The sequence below is a fragment of the Dasypus novemcinctus genome, chromosome 13 (genome assembly GCF_030445035.2).
Source record: "Dasypus novemcinctus isolate mDasNov1 chromosome 13, mDasNov1.1.hap2, whole genome shotgun sequence".
Taxonomy (NCBI): domain Eukaryota; kingdom Metazoa; phylum Chordata; class Mammalia; order Cingulata; family Dasypodidae; genus Dasypus; species Dasypus novemcinctus.
Window position 1 is genome coordinate 92,431,166 of NC_080685.1, and position 17,198 is coordinate 92,448,363.

The following is a 17,198-nucleotide window of genomic DNA, read 5'->3' on the forward strand; positions in this document are numbered from 1 at the left end:
CTCCTTCCATGGCAGATTTTTGGCACTTGTGTTTAAAACTCCTGAGGAGAGTGGGGAGCATCTCAGGCTGCCTGGGGTAGAAGAGCCCAGCACTTTAGGAACAAATCCCCCTGCCGATACTGGCCCCTCATACCAGATACGATTTTTGCCGGGAAGCTGGTTTTCCCTGGATGTGTACTACCCTTGATACCTATCAACTTTTAAGGTACCTTCGCTTACTAGCATAAAAATAACAAGAAGACAAATTAAAATTGATGCATATGACAATTGTCAAAATTTATTAAGCTCTAGCCTAAATTCTATATTGTGCTAAGCATATTTATGCATCATTTCATATAATCTTTATAGTGACTTCAAAAAGTAGATGTTCTTTACTATCTAAATTTTATAGGTGAGGAAACTGAAGACAGAGATATTAGATGACTTGCCCAAGAGCGCATAGCTAGGAGATGACAGAGCAGCAGTTTCATTTCAGGCAACCTGACACCAAGCTTGCCGTACTTCAGACAATGCCAATCTGCCTCCATTTTGGAGAAAATCCCAATGGGAAACATGGAATACACGGATAATTCACAGGTCTAATTCTGGCCATTAGAGTCATCCTTCTCCATCTCACTTCTTACTTGCAGCTATTCCCATGCTTTATAACAAGATGCCAAATGACTGTCATCTCTTTCTGTGATCATAGCTGAGTAGGAAGTAAGAACTGCAATGATCCTGGGGCCAACAGAGAGAGGAGGTGGGGCAGCACTATTGAGGAGGAAGGAGGTTGGAGGAAGCCTGGGACAGCCCAGTACCCTGTCAGTAATATACAGATAGTAGAGCTGACTGAGCATTTCAGGGCAATGATCCTTCTTCCTGATGTGTCACTCAAATATGTGTGATGTCCTAATACTAACACAACAGGAAGGGCATCTCCAAATCATCTCCAAACCCCAAGGCAACTAGAGTTACACCTACAGATGGAGTCAATAAAGTTGATTCAGCTTCATAGCTGTGTGATTTGAAAGTTTCTTTAAAAAAAAATTGACTTAAAGAGCATCAACCTCAAAAGTGATAGTAGGTTGGGAAGCGGACTTGGCCCAGTGGTTAGGGCATCTGTCTACCACATGGGAGATCCGCAGTTCAAACCCCGGGCCTCCTTGACCCGTGTGGAGCTGGCCCATGTGCAGTGCTGATGCATGCAAGGAGTGCCCTGCCGCGCAGGAGTGTCCCCGCGCAGGGGAGCCCCACGCGCAAGGAGTGCACCCCGTAAGGAGAGTTGCCCAGCGCAAAAGAAAGTGCAGCCTGCCCAGGAATGGCGCTGCATACACAGAGATCTGACACAACAAGATGACGCAAAAAAAAGAAACACAGATTCCGGTGCTGCTGACAACAACAGAAGTGGACAAAGAACATGCAACAAATAGACACAGAGAACAGACAACTGGGGTGGGGGGGAGAAGAGGAGAGAAATAAATAAATAAACAAATCTTTAAAAAAAAGTGATAGTAGAAATGAACAAACACAGTGTTTCAGTTTATAATAAAATTAGAATAATTGGGGGGGGGTACAATCTTTCCTAGGTAAAAGTGAGTGCTAAACAAAATGTCTGTTCCTCTCTTTCCTCTCAGACCTCTGCTTTTGAAAATTATGACATATTTAAGATATACCTGCATAACAAACACCACTGTACTTAAACCAGCCTAAGAAGTAAAAAACTAGCATGACAGGTGAAGTTCCTTACAACCCACCCCTCACCCCCACCAAGCCACTCAGAAGACACGTACACCCTGGCTGCAAGAAATCACTCTCCTGAATTTTGGTGTTTTTCAATCTTCCTGTCTTCAGACATTTTTGCTGAGATCCGACTTGTTTTTGCTTTGTACTTGTATAACAACCAAAGCCCTGTGGTTCCAAAAGAATTGGGACGGAGACCTGGCCTGGAGAAGAGAGGACTGCTCAAATCAGAATACCTGGAAGAATGGGGCCGCATGGTAGATGAAGGTCATCTTCTGAGGGGCAGTTTATATATGAATTCCTGTTTAATAACCAACTCTGCAAGATCTAATTACAGCCCAGGCTTGCCTGGCTCGCCTATTTCCCCATTCCTTCTCCATCCTTGCATGCTGAGTAATGCAGTCATCTCCTTGGCTGTCAGAGGCTAGTTTCCTAGTTCCTTTCTTAGTACAATCTCTCCACTGAGGCACCTCACTTCCCCTACCAAGCACATGCACATTCACATGCATGCATGTACACTCACACACTCACCTTGGAAACCACACTCTATGCCCTAGAATGGTCACTGGAAATCTGTTCCCTCTGGGTCTCTTATGAAGTTGGACTTTCTGCAAAATAATCATGGACCACTGTTCTAACTATTCAATGTATTTATTCATTCATATTATAGTCACATTCTACCAGAGTCGTCTTTCATCCTTTCCTCTCCAAAGGAGAAATTCAGTTACTTTGAGCATATTTTATCACCAGCCCTAACAAATACTTGAGTGCCATGATTATTCATGACATCAGGCATGATATCAGGGGGAGGAAAGGTTTTATTCCTCAAATATGGATTAGGGAATCAAGAGCTTGTTCTGAAGAGAACACAGCTAGGGATTCATATTTAGCGTAATTACAATTTGACTATAAACAATGGAATTGATGGTCCAGATTAGAACATCAAATAAATCGCCAAGTTCTCACCAAAGTGACATCAGTGTTAAGCCTGTAATAATAAGATGGGAGCCAAAGGGTGTAATTAAGTGGATTTGGAAGGAGTTCTGAAATTACTTAGTTATTAAGTAGTTCCAGGGAGGTTTTTTTCTTTCTTTCTTCCTTTCTGTCTATTTTGGGAGCATCCCTGCCTTGCCCTCCCCACCTACCAGTGAAATTTGGAGACTTTACCAGCCCTTTTCCTCTCAGTGCTAAAGAAAGTTTGAAGGCACCAAACTTTTCAAAGTGCAATTCTTCTATTATAACAGTTATATATTAGTGCTAAAACTGATGCTGGACATTTTGGCAACTGTAGTCCTTTGCTAAAGAAATTTGCCTTAAAATTTCAGTCTTTGAGGTAGGGTAAGAGAAAGTTTGCTTATTGTTTTTTCCTAAATCTTGTTCTTTGAAATAATTCTTAGAAGTAATAGACAATGGCTCATCCAGATTATTTTCAGAGATTTTTGTCCTTTTCATGCCATGAATATGTTTGAAGCTGAGGTGCCTACGATGCTTTATATTGCAATGATTTAAAATATATCTGACCATGAGCCACTTGCTTTTCTTTATCTTTCTTAAAATACTTACAAAATTCTTCATAAATTTTACCCATTATTATCTAAAATTTGTTTAATAAAGTTTAATTATACCAAGTTTAATTATATTTAGTACAAAGAGTACAAAGAACTGTAGCTTATAGTGAACACTCTAATACTGGAAAATACCAAGGGAGAGTGTAGAGAGTGTTCAAATTATCATTACATTTGAATCTCCTAGCAAGGTTAACAGCCCTACACAGAATCATGTATTGAAATTGCCAATTTAAGGATTTATTTTGCTTCCAAAATTTCTTTTAACACTCCCCATAGGATCTGCATAAAGCATACTATGCACATAAATTTACTTATATTCATTTGTTTATTTTAGGTACCATTCCCAGGGATTGAATCCAGGAACTTGTATGTGGGAAACTGGAGCTCAACCAATGCTACATTGGCTCCCTGATACTTATTTTATTTGCTAGAATGTCTCATCTGCTCTTCTATTAACAATAGACAGGGCCACAGAAGACACAGTTATACCATGGCAACAGCTATAAGTAAGGCTGATTGATTACATTGTAACTGCTTCTCTCCTAACTGCTCCTGTCCAGGATCTCAGAATGTCGATTTTAATTTTCTGTCCCACTTAGCTGCATTTCCTGTTTTTGCTTTTGACTTGTCATTGAATTCATTCAAACCAGTATCATCTCCACATTGATCACTGGGCAGATTGGTTCCACTATAAATTCATGAATAACATCTCAAATGAATACTCTACACTGCCAGGCAATTGCAGATTTCTCTAGGAAGCTGGAGTTCCCTTTTTAAGATTTCTTTCTTCTCTTTCCTCAAGCTTTCTACCCCTTCTTTCCCCCTTTCTTTTTTAGATAATATTTTTGCCAGAAAATTCAGTGAGAAAATGGAGCAAGAGACAGGAACTCTACCATCCCATCACCAAATGTACAAACCTACCTTCCCTTGCACCCATTTTTCTCTTCCTTTCCTTTTGCTACAACAAAGGAAATGTTCTTCCCATAGTCTTATCCACATGTGCCCTGAATGTCACCTCATGAATTCTACCCCTGCAACATTCTCTGCTCCATCATGACCATTTTTTATTATTAATTTTATTTTAAATTTTACAGACACTCTATACCCATCAAGCAACAACAAGTCCATCCTCCCTTTTTCATTCCCTTGTAATTTCTACTTACTATTTCCATGAATTTGCTATTTCTAGATATTTCATAGAAGTGAAATCATACAGTAGTTCTCCTTTTGTGTCAGGCTTATCTCATGCAACATGTCCTCAAAGTTCATCCATGTTGTCCCATGTCTCAGAATTTCATTCCTTCTTACAGCTGAATAATATTCCACGGCATGTCACATGATCATTTTGACCTTTCTACTAAAATAATCCCCATTAGAGTTCAAATATACCAAACTACGGTGTATTCCCTATGGAGTCAAACTGCATGCATCTCCACTTCCTGGCTGCATGGCCTTGGTGACTCAATCCTTTGAAGCCTCAGGTACCCTGTTTATAAAATTGGATAGGTGATACCACTAATAATAGTAAATTACTTGGAAATGTCTGGCACTCAGTATGTATGAATTGTTGGAAATTAGAAGCTTTAAAAAACTTCCTTTTAACTCACCTCCCCTCTGGTGAATACATTTCTTTATATTCCATCCACTCTTTTATAATAATTTTATTTTTATTTTCATCAAAAAACAAGACTTGTTATAAAACAGCTGTATCTGATACACAAATACATAATTTCCTGCTCTCCAGATCCTCTTTGTATACATCTCCATAAAACATGTTTATATTGCTATGTCTGGATTTTTCGGTTTAAAGTATTTTCTCCTGACTTTCTACTATGCCAGAGGAAGATATTGCTGTCTTTCATATACTAACTACTCTCTGTCCCTATTACACCTATAACCACACTCTCACCATATACTTTCTGGCCCCAAATCTCCCAATATATTTATATTGTAATTCTGGTGAGGTCATTTTTCAGTGTTTCCCTTTATGATTACATAAATGTCATTGACAGTTAAAACAGGAGGTATACTACAATTTTTCTTCCTTTTCTATATATCTTTTTGCACACCCCACCCATTGTGTAAATCTCTCAACAAAATCAAGTATATTAAGTTTACCATCAATTTCATTCTGAAGAAATCTTTCCCAGAGTGTTCTGACCTGTTTCCATTTGGACCTGTTGCTCTCTAGCCTATTATTTGGATGTCATTTTAATATCAGTCTTCATCACCATCAGTCTTCACAAACCTTTTCACCTTTTCTTTTCTTGGATTCCTGATGTATCCTTTATCTTTCTCTTTCCTGGATTATTTCTCTTGTTTTGGCAGAACACATGCTCCAGTACTTTCCTGATAAAGAGTACGTGAGATCTTGTGTGTCTGAAAATACTTTCAGTCTAACTTCACATTTAATCAATACTTTAGCTGGGTATAGAATTTTAGATTAGTATCTTCTAGCTTTCAATGTTGCTGTTGTTTTCAAAGCTTTGCTGATTCTAACTTTTAGTGCCTTCTCTTTATCATCAATATCCTGAAATTTTTATAATGATGTACTTTGGAGTGGATCTGTGTATTGTACTAGATTCTCAATGAATCCTTTCAAACTGGCAACTCCTGATCTTCAGTTCTAGGATATTTTCTTGAATTATTTCTTTGATGATTTCCTACTTTCCATGTCCTCTGTTCTCTCTTCTTGGAACTTCCTATTATTTGGATGTTGGACCTCATGGACCTCCATTTCTCTTTTTGCTTTGCTACAGAGATATTTCTTTAAATATATCTACAACCTTTCTGATGCATTTTTCTTTATGCTTTTGTATTTTTGATTTCCCAGAACTATTGTTCATTCTCTGAATTATTTTTATTACATTCTGATTTACTTTAATAGATGGAAAATCTTCTCTGATTGTTTTAAAATATTACAATATTATTATGAACTATCATTCATAAGTTATGTTAGTTGTAATTTTCCCATGTATCACCATATGCATAGCACTCTATAAAAGAACATTCTTATATTTATACTGTTAACCATAATCTTCTTCCACCACCAAAATTAGTTATGCATACCCTAGATTATTCTCTAGTTTCCTTTGAATTGACATTTATGTCCTCAGATACCCCTTTCAGTCAAATTTCATTTATAAATCAGTGGTATTAGCTATACTCACTATAATGTGTTACCATCAACTCTATTCATTTCCTCACTTTTACAATAAACTTTAATAAAAATTCTACATACATTGAGCATCAGCTCCCATTCTCAACTCACATTCTAGCTTCTGGTCAACTATACTCTAGAATTTACCTCTGTGATTTTACTCATAGTAATTAGTTCATATTAGTGAGACCATACAATATTTCTCCTTTTATGTCTGGCTTATTTCACTCAACATAATATTCTCAAGGGTCGTCCATGTTGTCATATGTATTCTGATTTTATTTCTTCTTACAATTGAATAGTATTCAATTGTATGTATATACCACATTTTGTTTAGCCATTCATCGGTTGATGGGCACTTGAGCTGGTTCCATATTTTGGAAATTGTGAATAATGCTGCTATAAACATTGGTGTGCAAATGTCAGCTCACATCATTGCTTTCAGTTCTCATCAGTATTTTCTGAGTAATGGGATTGTTGGATCATATGGCAGTTTTATATTAAGCTTCTTAAGGAACTGCCAAACTGCACCATTTTGGCTGCACCATTCTACCTTCCCACCAGCAATGAAGGCATGTTCCTATTTCTCCATATCCTTCCCAGAACTTGTAGTTCTGTTGTTGTTGTTTTTTTAATAATTGCCATTCTATAAGCTGTGAAATGAGATCTCATTGTAGTTTTGCTCTGCACTTTCCTAATAGCTAGTGATGTTGAATATTTTAAAATGTGCTTTTCAGCCATTTGTATTTCCTCTGTGAAGAAATGTCTAAGTCTTTTTCCCATTTTAGAATTGGGTTGCTTGTCTTTTTATCATTGAGTTATATGATCTTTTATGTAAGCTGGATATCAAATCCTTATCAGATATGTGGTTTCCAAATATTTTCTCCCATTGAGTGGACAGCTTTTTAACTTTCTTGACAAAGTCTTTCAAAGTACAAAAGTGTTTAATTTCAGTAGGTCCTATTTATCTATTTTTTTTCTTTCATTGCTCATGCTTTGGGTACAAGGTTTAAGAAACAACCACCTACCAAAAGATCTTGAAGATGTTCCCCTCCATTTTTTTCTGGAAATTTTGTGGTTGTATAATAGCTTTTATACTTAGGGCCTTGATCCACTTTAGGTTGGTTTTTGTATAAGGTGTGGGATAGAGGTCCTCTTTCTTTCTTTTGGATATGGATATCCACTTCTCCCAGCACCATTTGTTGAATAGACTGTTCTGGCACAGCTTGGGCTTGACAGCCTTGTGAAAAATCACTTGACTATGGTTTTTTGGTAACATACTTCCTCAGCTTTTATTTCTCTGTGAAGACTTTAAACTCACCCTCATTATTTTATTATAAAGATTTATTTTATTTATTCATTTATTTCTCCCCACCCCCTTGTTTTTCCCTTCCCATGTCTGGTCATCTTCATTGTTTTTTTAGGAGACACTGGGAGTTGAATTGGGGCCTTCTGGTATGGGAGGGAGGTGCCCAATTGCTTGAGCCTCCTCTGGTCCCTGGTTTTGTTGTGTCTCTCATTAAAATTTTCCTCCCCGTGTCTCTTCTTATGTCATCTTGTTGCATCAGCTCGCCATACTTGTTTGTTACATCAGCTCACTGTCTTCTTCTGGGAACCTCTGCCCCCTGCTTTGTTGTGTCTCTCATTATGTTTTTTTCTTCTTGTGTCTCTTGTTGTGTCACCTTGCCACACCTGCCTGTCACTCTAGCTTGCTGTCTCCTTTAGAAAGCATCAGGATCTGAACCAGCAACATCCCATGTGGTAGGCAGGAGCCCAGTTGCCTGAGCAACATCTGCTTCCTTCACCCTCATTTTTGAAGTACAGTTTTGCCAAATAAAGGATTATTGGCTAAGACATCTGGAATGATGGCATCAGAGTAAGGAGGAAGGACACAACTCATTCATAGAAACAACAAGGAAAGGACAAAAAGACCCAATTTCGGTGTTTACAGACCAGGACAGTACTGAGCAATCCCAGGAGGACAAGGAACAAAGAACTGAAGAACCCAAAACAATAACAGTATGCCACTACACCTCCACAGCAGCCAGAAATGTCACCCTTCCCCATCTTCAAGGCATGCAGCCTGGGAAAAATCCCATGGCCCACTGCCGCTGACTGAGAGGGGACAGACATCTCCCACCCTGGGAAAAGGGTGAGGTAGACGACAGAGAGTGGTTTTTCTTCAGTGTATTTGGCCAGCAGAGGGAACTTTGAATCTTGGCTCTGGCCAGTCCAGAAACATGGGCACATGGAGGTTGAAACACTTCTGTGGAAAGTTTTGCTGTTGAGAGCCACATGCTGGTCAGCTAAAAAACTGCAAAAAGAAAAACCGTTCTTAGGTTTCTCTTAGGCCAAACCCATAGTAGAAAATCTGTGCCCTATTAGTGAGTCCCTAGCCCAGTTTTGATAACTTAAGCTGGGCAATTCTAAAGACCCAGAATAAGTTGAACTAAAAAGCAAAGGAAAGTTGTTAAACAAAAATTAGGCAAGAAAGAGAAATTGACCACCAGAGTAAATTTACCAGTGTATTTGTATGCCTAGACACCAGCCAAAATTACAAGCCATATAGGAAACAGGAAGAGATGGCTCAGTCAAATATCCTGACAAGACACCAGATTTAAGACAACAAATCAATAACAATCACACAAATCTCCTAAACCAATGTAAAGAGTTGAAGGAAAATATGACTAGAGAGATAAAGGATATTAAGAAGACACTGAGTGAGCATACAGAATAACCTGAAAGCCTGAAAAGTAACAGAGCTTATGGGAATGAAGAACACTATAAATGAGATTAAAAATACATGAGCGGCACATAACATCAGATTTGAATTGATCAAAGACAGAATTAGTAATCAAGGACAGAACATCTGAACTTGAAAAGACAGAACACAAAGAGATAAGAATGGAAAAAATGGAACAGGATCTCAATGAATTGAGTGACAACGTGAAATATACAAACATACACATTATCGGTGTCCCAGAAGGAGAAGAGAATGGAAAAGGGGCAGAAAGAATATCTGGGAAAATAATGACCAAAACTTCCCAGCCCTTATGGAAGACATAACTATCAATATCCAAGAAGGACACTGCACCCCAAACAGAACAAATCTGAATAGACCTATTCCAAAACACCTACTATTCAGAATGACAAATATGACAGATAAAGAGAGGATTCTGAAAGCAGCAAGAGAAAAGCAAAGCACCACATACAAGGGAACCCTAATAAGATTAAGTGACAACCTCTCATCAGAAACCATGGAGGTGAGAATATAGTGGTATGATGTACTTAAGTTACTAAAAGAGAAAAAGTGCCAGTCAATAATTCTGTATATGGCAAAACTATCCTTCAAAAATGAGGGTGAGTTTAAAGACTTCATAGACAAACAAAAAATGGATTGAATATGTTACTAAAAGTCCAGAACTACAAAAGATACTGAAAGGAGTGCTGCAGCCTTAAAGGAAAAAATGAGGGCATGAGACTTGTAGAAGAGTTTAGAAATAAAGATTATTAGGAAGGTTAAATTAAAGCATGAAAGGACAGACAATAGCAGGATATGTCAACAGAAAGCCAAAGAAGGCAGCGGACTTGGCCCAGTGGTTGGGGCGTCCGTCTACCACACGGGAGGTCCGCAGTTCAAACCCAGGGCCTCCTTGACCCATGTGGAGCTGGCCCACGCGCAGCGCTGATGCACGCAAGGAGTGCCCTGCCACGCAGGGGTGTCCCCCACATCGGGGAGCCCCACACGCAACAAGTGTGCCCCGTAAGGAGAGCCACCCAGCGCGAAAGAATGTGCAGCCTGCCTAGGAATGGTGCCGCCCACACAGAGAGCTGACACAACAAAAAGAAACACAGATTCCCGTGCCGCTGACAACAACAGAAGCAGACAAAGAAGATTCAGCAAATAGACACAGAGAACAGAGAATAGACAACCAGGGTAGGGAGGGGGGGAAGGGGAGGGAAATAAATAAATAAATAAATCTTTAAAAAAAAAAAAAAGAGAGCCAAAGAATAAAATGGATGGGCTAATGCTTTATAGTAATAACTTTGAATGTTAATGGTTTGAACTACCAAGTCGAAAGACAAAGATACAATGGATTAAAAAATATTAGTCATACATATGCTGTCTACAAGAGACTCATGTCAGATGTAAGGACACAAGGAGGTTGAAAGTGAAAGGTTGGAAAAAGATAGTTCACACAAATAGCAGCCAAAAAGAGATCTGGATTAGTGAAGCTGATATCAGTCAAAATAGATTTTAAATGCAAAACTATTATAAGGGATGAAGAAGGTCATTATATATTAATAAAAGGGCAATTCACCAAGAAGAAATTAGTATAATAAGTATTAATGTACCTAACATGGGTATCCCAAATTACATGAGGCACGCACTGGCAAAACTGAAGGAAGAGATAAATGTCTCTACAATAATATAATAGTTGGAGACTTCAATACACAACTCTCAGCATTGGATAGAACATATAGACAGATGATCAATAAAGAGACAGAGAGCATGGATAATATGATAAATGAACTGGACTTAATAGACATTTATAGAGCATTACACCGCGAAAAGTGGGATATACATTCTTTTCAAGCACTAATGGATCCTTCTCCAAGATAGGCAATATGTTGGGTCACAAGACAGGTCTCAATAAATTTAAAGAGACTGAAATTATACAAAACTCTTTCTCTGATCATAAAGGAATGAAGCTGGAAATCAATAATGGATGGAAAATGAAAATTCATAAATATGTGGCAATTAAACAACATACTTCTAAATAATCATTGGGTCAAAGAAGAAATTGCAAAAGACAAATGAAAACAAGAACTCACCATATCAAAATCTGTGGGACACTGCAAAGGCAAATGAAAACAATGAAAACAAGAACTTACCATATCAAAATCTGTGGGACACTGCAAAGGCAGTGCTATAAGGGAAATTTATAGCCCTCAAAGCTTACATTAAAAAAGAAGAGGGAAGCAGACATGGCTCAAATGATAGAGCATCTGCCTACCATATGGGAGGTCCAGGGTTCAAACCCACATGCAGTGCTGCCATGCACAAGGAGTGCCATGACATGTAGGGGTGTCCCCCACATAGGGGAGCCCCACACGCAAGGAGTGTGCCCTGCATTGAGCCACCAGTGCCAAAAAAGCACAGCCCACCCAGGAGTGGTGCCACACACATAGAGAGCTGATGCAGCAAGATGACATAACAAAGAGAGACACAAATTCCCGGTGCCACTGAGAATGCAAGCAGACACAGAAGAACACACAGCAAATGGACACAGAGAGCAGACAATTGTGGGGGGGGGAGGGGGCGAGAAGGGGAGAGAAATAAATAAAATCTTTAAAAAAACGGAGTGGATGTAGCTAAGTGGTTGAGCACCCACCTCCCACATGTGAAGTCATGGGTTCAATCTCTGGGACCTCCTTAAAAAGAAGGAAAAAGAGGAGGAAAAGGAGGAGTAGGAGGAGGAGAAAGAGCTAAAATCAAAGACATATCTGCTTACCTTGAGGAACTAGAAAAAGAAAAGTAAACTAATCCCAAACCAAGTTGAAGGAAAGAAATAATAAAGCTACAAGCAGAAATAAATGAAATTGAGAACCAAAAAACAATAGAGAGAATCAAAGTTGGTTCTCTGAGAAGCTCAATAAAATTGACAAACCCTTAGCTACAATGACAAAAAAAAAGATGATGCAAATAATAAAATCAGAAATGAGAGGCAGCGGACTTGGCCCAGTGGTTAGGGCATCCGCCTACCATATGGGAGGCCCGCGGTTCAAACCCAGGGCCTCCTTGACCCGTGTGGAGCTGGCCCATGTGCAGTGCTGATGCATGCAAGGAGTGCCCTGCCACGCAGGGGTGTCCCCCGCGTAGGGGAGCCCCATGCGCAAGGAGTGTGCCCTGTAAGGAGAGCCGCCCAGTGCCAAAGAATGTGCAGCCTGCCCAGGAATGGTGCCGCACACATGGAGAGCTGGCACAACAAGATGACACAACAAGAAAAGAAACACAGATTCCTGTACCGCTGACAACAACAGAAGCGGACAAAGAAGACGCAGCAAATAGACACAGAGAACAGACAACCAGGGCTGGGGGGGAGGGGATAGAAATAAATAAGTAAATAAATAAATCTTTTTTTACAAAATCAGAAATGAGAGGGGGGATATTTAACAATGACCCCACAGAAATAATAGAGATCATAAGAGGATACTATGAATAACTGTACAACAAAAAACTAGACAATGTTGATGAGATGAAGAAATTTCTAGAAACACACAAACTACACTTATCCTAACAGAAATAGAAGTCCTCAACAAATTACTCACACGTAAAGAGATTGAAATGTCATCAAAAAATTCCCAAAGATGAAAAGTCCCAGAACAAATTGCTTCACAGGTGAATTCTACCAATCATTCAGAGAAAAACTAACACCAATATTTTTCAAGTTCTTCCAAAAATTTGAGCAGGGAAGAACACTACCAAACTCATTCTATTAAGCCACTGTCACTCTAATACCAAAACCAGATAAAAATATTACAAAAAAAGAAAATAACAGGCCAATATCTCTAATGAATATACATACAAAAATCCTCAACAAATTATTTGCACACCGAATCCAAAAGCACATTAAAAGAATTATACAGGGGAATGGGTGTAGCTCAGTGGTTTTTTGCCTGCTTGGCACATATGAAGTCCCAGGTTCATACCTTGGTACTTCCTTTTTTAAAAAAAGCATTTTTTTTTATCCTAGTTATATAAGAGTGGATCAAAACAAGAAAATCAATTAGTGTAATAAACCACATTAATAAAGAAGAATAAAAATCACATGATCCCCTTGGTTGATGCAGAAAAGGCATTTAAATAAAGTATGATATCCTTTCTTGACAAAAACACTCCAAAAAATAGGAATAGAAGCAAGCTTTCTCAACTTGGTAAAGTGCATATGTGAAAAACCTACAGCTAACAACGTACTCAATGGTGAAAGACTGAAAGCTTTCCCACTAGGATCAGGAATGAGACAACGATGCCCATGTCACCACTGTTATTCAATATTGTGCTAGAAGTTCTAGCAATTAGGTAAGATAGAGATAAAAGGCATCCAAATTGGAAAGGAAGAAATAAAACTTCCGCTATTCACTGATGATATTGTATATCTTGAAAATCCAGAAAAGTCCACAACAAAGCTACTAGAACTAATAGAGTTCAGCAACGTGGTGGGATACAAGATTAATAGGCAAAGAGCAGTAGCACTTCTATACACTACAGAAAAAAATACATTTATAGTAGCAACTAAAAGAGTCAAATATTTAGGAATAAACTTAACCCCCAAGGACACATATTCAGAAAACTACAAAACATTGCTAAAATAAATCAAAGGAGACTTAAATAAATGGAAGTACATTCCATGTTCATGGACTGGAAGACTAAATACCATTAAGATGTCAATTCTACTCCAACTGATTTACAGATTTACAGATTCAATGCATCCCAATAAAAATCACAAAAGTCTTTTTTTGTCAGAAGTGGAAAAGCCAATTATCAAACTTATTTGGAAGGGTAAAGAGTCCCAAATACCCAAAAATGTCTTTAAAAAGAATGAAGTTGAGGACTCTCACATCCTGATTTTAAAACATACTACTAGGAAAGCAGATGTGGCTCAAGAGATTGGGCTCCCATCTACCATATGGGAGGTTCAGGGTTCGAGTCCCTGGGCCTCTTGGTGAAGGCAAGGTGGCCTCCTTGGTGAGCTGGCCCAAGCAGAGAGCTTGCCTGAGTGGAGTGCCAGCCTGTGCAGGAGTGCAAGCCTGCATGGCAAGCTGGCCTGAGTGGAGAGCGGGCACAGCATGATGTCACAACAAAAAGAGACACAGAGGAGAGACAATAAGAGATGCAGCAGACCAGGAAGTTGAGGTGGTGCAAGAGATTGAGCTCTCCTCTCCCACTCCAGAAGGTACCAGGATTGGTTCCTGGTGCTGCCTAAAGGGAAGACAAGCTGACATAGAAGAATATACAGCGAGTGGACACAGAACACAGACAGCAAGAGCAAAACAATGAGGGGGTGGGGAAAAATAAACAAATCTTTTAAAAATAAAATTAAATAAAATAAAACACATTGCTTAGCTACAGTGGTTGTCCATGTAATATTTGTCCTTTTGAGTCTGGCTTATTTCACTCAACATAATATCCTCAAGGTTTGTCCATGTTGTCATATGCATCCCAATTTAATTTCTTCTTACAACCAAATTCCATTGTGTGAATACACCACATTTTCTTTAACCATTCATCAGTTGATGGACATATGTCTTTTTATTGTTGAGTTGTATGATCATTTTGTATATCATGGATATTAAACCCTTATTGGATATGTAATTCCCAAATATTTTCGCCCATTGAGTGGCTGCATTTTCACCTTTTTGATAAAGTCCTTTGAGGTGCAAAGTGTTTAATTTTGAGGAGGTCCCAAATATCTCTTTTTTCTTTTGTTGCTCTTGGTTAGGGTGCAAGGTTTAAGAAACTACTGCCTACCATAAGATCTTGAAGATGTTTTCCTACATTTTCTTCTAGGAGTTTTATGGTCATTGCTTTTATATTTAGGTCCTTGATCCATTTAGAGTTAATTTTTATATAAGGAGTGAGAAAGAGGTCTTCTTTCTTTCTTCTGGATATGGATGTCCAGTTCCCTCCCAGCACGCTTTGTTGAATAGACTGCTCTGGACTAGCGGGATGGGCTTGACAGCCTTGTCAAGAATCACTTGACTGTAGAAGTGAGGGTCTATTTCTGAGTTCTTGAACTGGTTTCATTGGTCAATGTGTCTGTCTCTACGTCATTACAATACTGTTTTTACCACTGTAGCTAGGTAATATACTTTTAAGTCAGGAAGTGAGAATCCTCCCACTTTGTTCTTTTTTAAGATCTTTTTGGCTCTTTGAGAACTTTTACTCTTCCAAATAAATTTGATAATTGTTTTTTCCACTTCTGCAAAAAGGGGTGTTGGGATTGCATTAAATCTATAAATCAGTTTGGGTAGAATTAACATCTTAATGATATTCAGTCTTCCAGTCCATGAACATGGAATGTCCTTCCATTTATTTAAGTCTCCCTTGGTTTATTTTCATATTGTTTTTTAGTTTTCTGAATACAAGTCCTTTATGTCCTTGGTTAAGTTAATTCCCAAATATTTAACTGCTTTAGTTGCTATTATAAGTGAATTTTTTTTCTGATTTCCTCCTTAGATTGCACATTAATAGTGTATAGAAGGAAGCGGATGTGGCTCAACTGATAGAGCATCTGCCTACCATATAGGAGGTCTGGGGTTTGATACTCAGGGCCTCCTGACCTGTGTGGTAAACTGGCCCATGTGCAGTGCTGCTGCATGCAAGGAGTGCCATGCCATGCAGGGGCACCCCTGTGGAGGGATGCCACACACACAAGGAGTGCACCCTGTAAGGAGAACCACCCACGTGAAAAAAGCACAGCCAGCCCAAGAATGGCACCTCACACACCGAGAGATGATGCAGCAAGATGATGCAACAAAAAAGGGACACAGATTCCCAGTGCCACCTGATAATGCAAGTGGATGCAGAAGAACACACAGCGAATGGACACAGAGAGCAGACAATGGGGGGAAGGGGAGAGAAATAAATAAAGTAAATCTTTTTAAAAAGTGTATAGAAACACTATTGATTTTTGCATATTAATCTTTTATCCTGCCACTTTGTTGAACTTGTCTATTAGTTCTAGTAGCTTTGTTTGGGATTTTTCAGGAGACTCTAGAGATAGGATCATATCATCAGTGAATAGTGAAAGTTTTACTTTTCCTTTCCTATTTGGGTGCCTTTTAATTCTTTAGCTTACTTTCTGTAGCTTGAACTTGTAGCACAATATTGAATAGAATTGTTGACAGTGGACAACCTTGTCTTTTTCCTGATCTCAGAGGGAAAGATTTCAGTCTTTTAACATTGAGTACTATTCTAGCTGTAGGTTTTTCATATATGCATTTTTACCATATTGAGAAAGCCTCCTTCTAATTCTCTCTTTTGGAGTGTTTTTTATCAAGAAAGCACGCTGTATTTTGTCAAATGCCTTTTCTCCATCAATTGAAGGGATCATGTGATTTTTCTTCAATTTATCAAAGTGGATTATTACACTAATTGACTTTCTTATGTTGAACCATCCTTGCATACCTCAGATAAAACCCACTTGATTGTTGTGTATAATTCTTTTACTATGCTTTTAGATTCTGTTTGCAAGTATTTTGTTGAGAATTTTTGCATCTATATTCATTAGACATGTTGGTCTGTAATTTTCTTTCTCTCTCTCTCTCTTTCTTTCTTTTTGTAGTATCTTCATCTGGTTTTGGTATTAGGGTGATGTTGGCTTCATAGAATGAGTTTGGTAGCATTCTTTCCTGTTCAGTTTTTTTGGATAAGCTTGAACTAGGTTGGTATTAGATCATATTTGAATGATTGGTAAAATTCACCAGTGAAGTCATCTGGTCCTGGGCTTTTCATCTTTGGGAGATTTTTGATGACTCTTTCAATCTCTTCACCTGTGATTGGTTTGCTGATGGCTTCTATTTCCTCTAGGGGCAATGTAGGTGGTTTCTGTGTTTCTCGGAATCTGTCCATCTCCTCTACATTTTCTAGTTTGTTGGAGTACAGTTGTTCACAGTATCCCCTTATGATCTTTTTTATTTCTGTGGGGTCAGTGGTAATGTCCCTCTTCTCATTTCTGATTTTATTT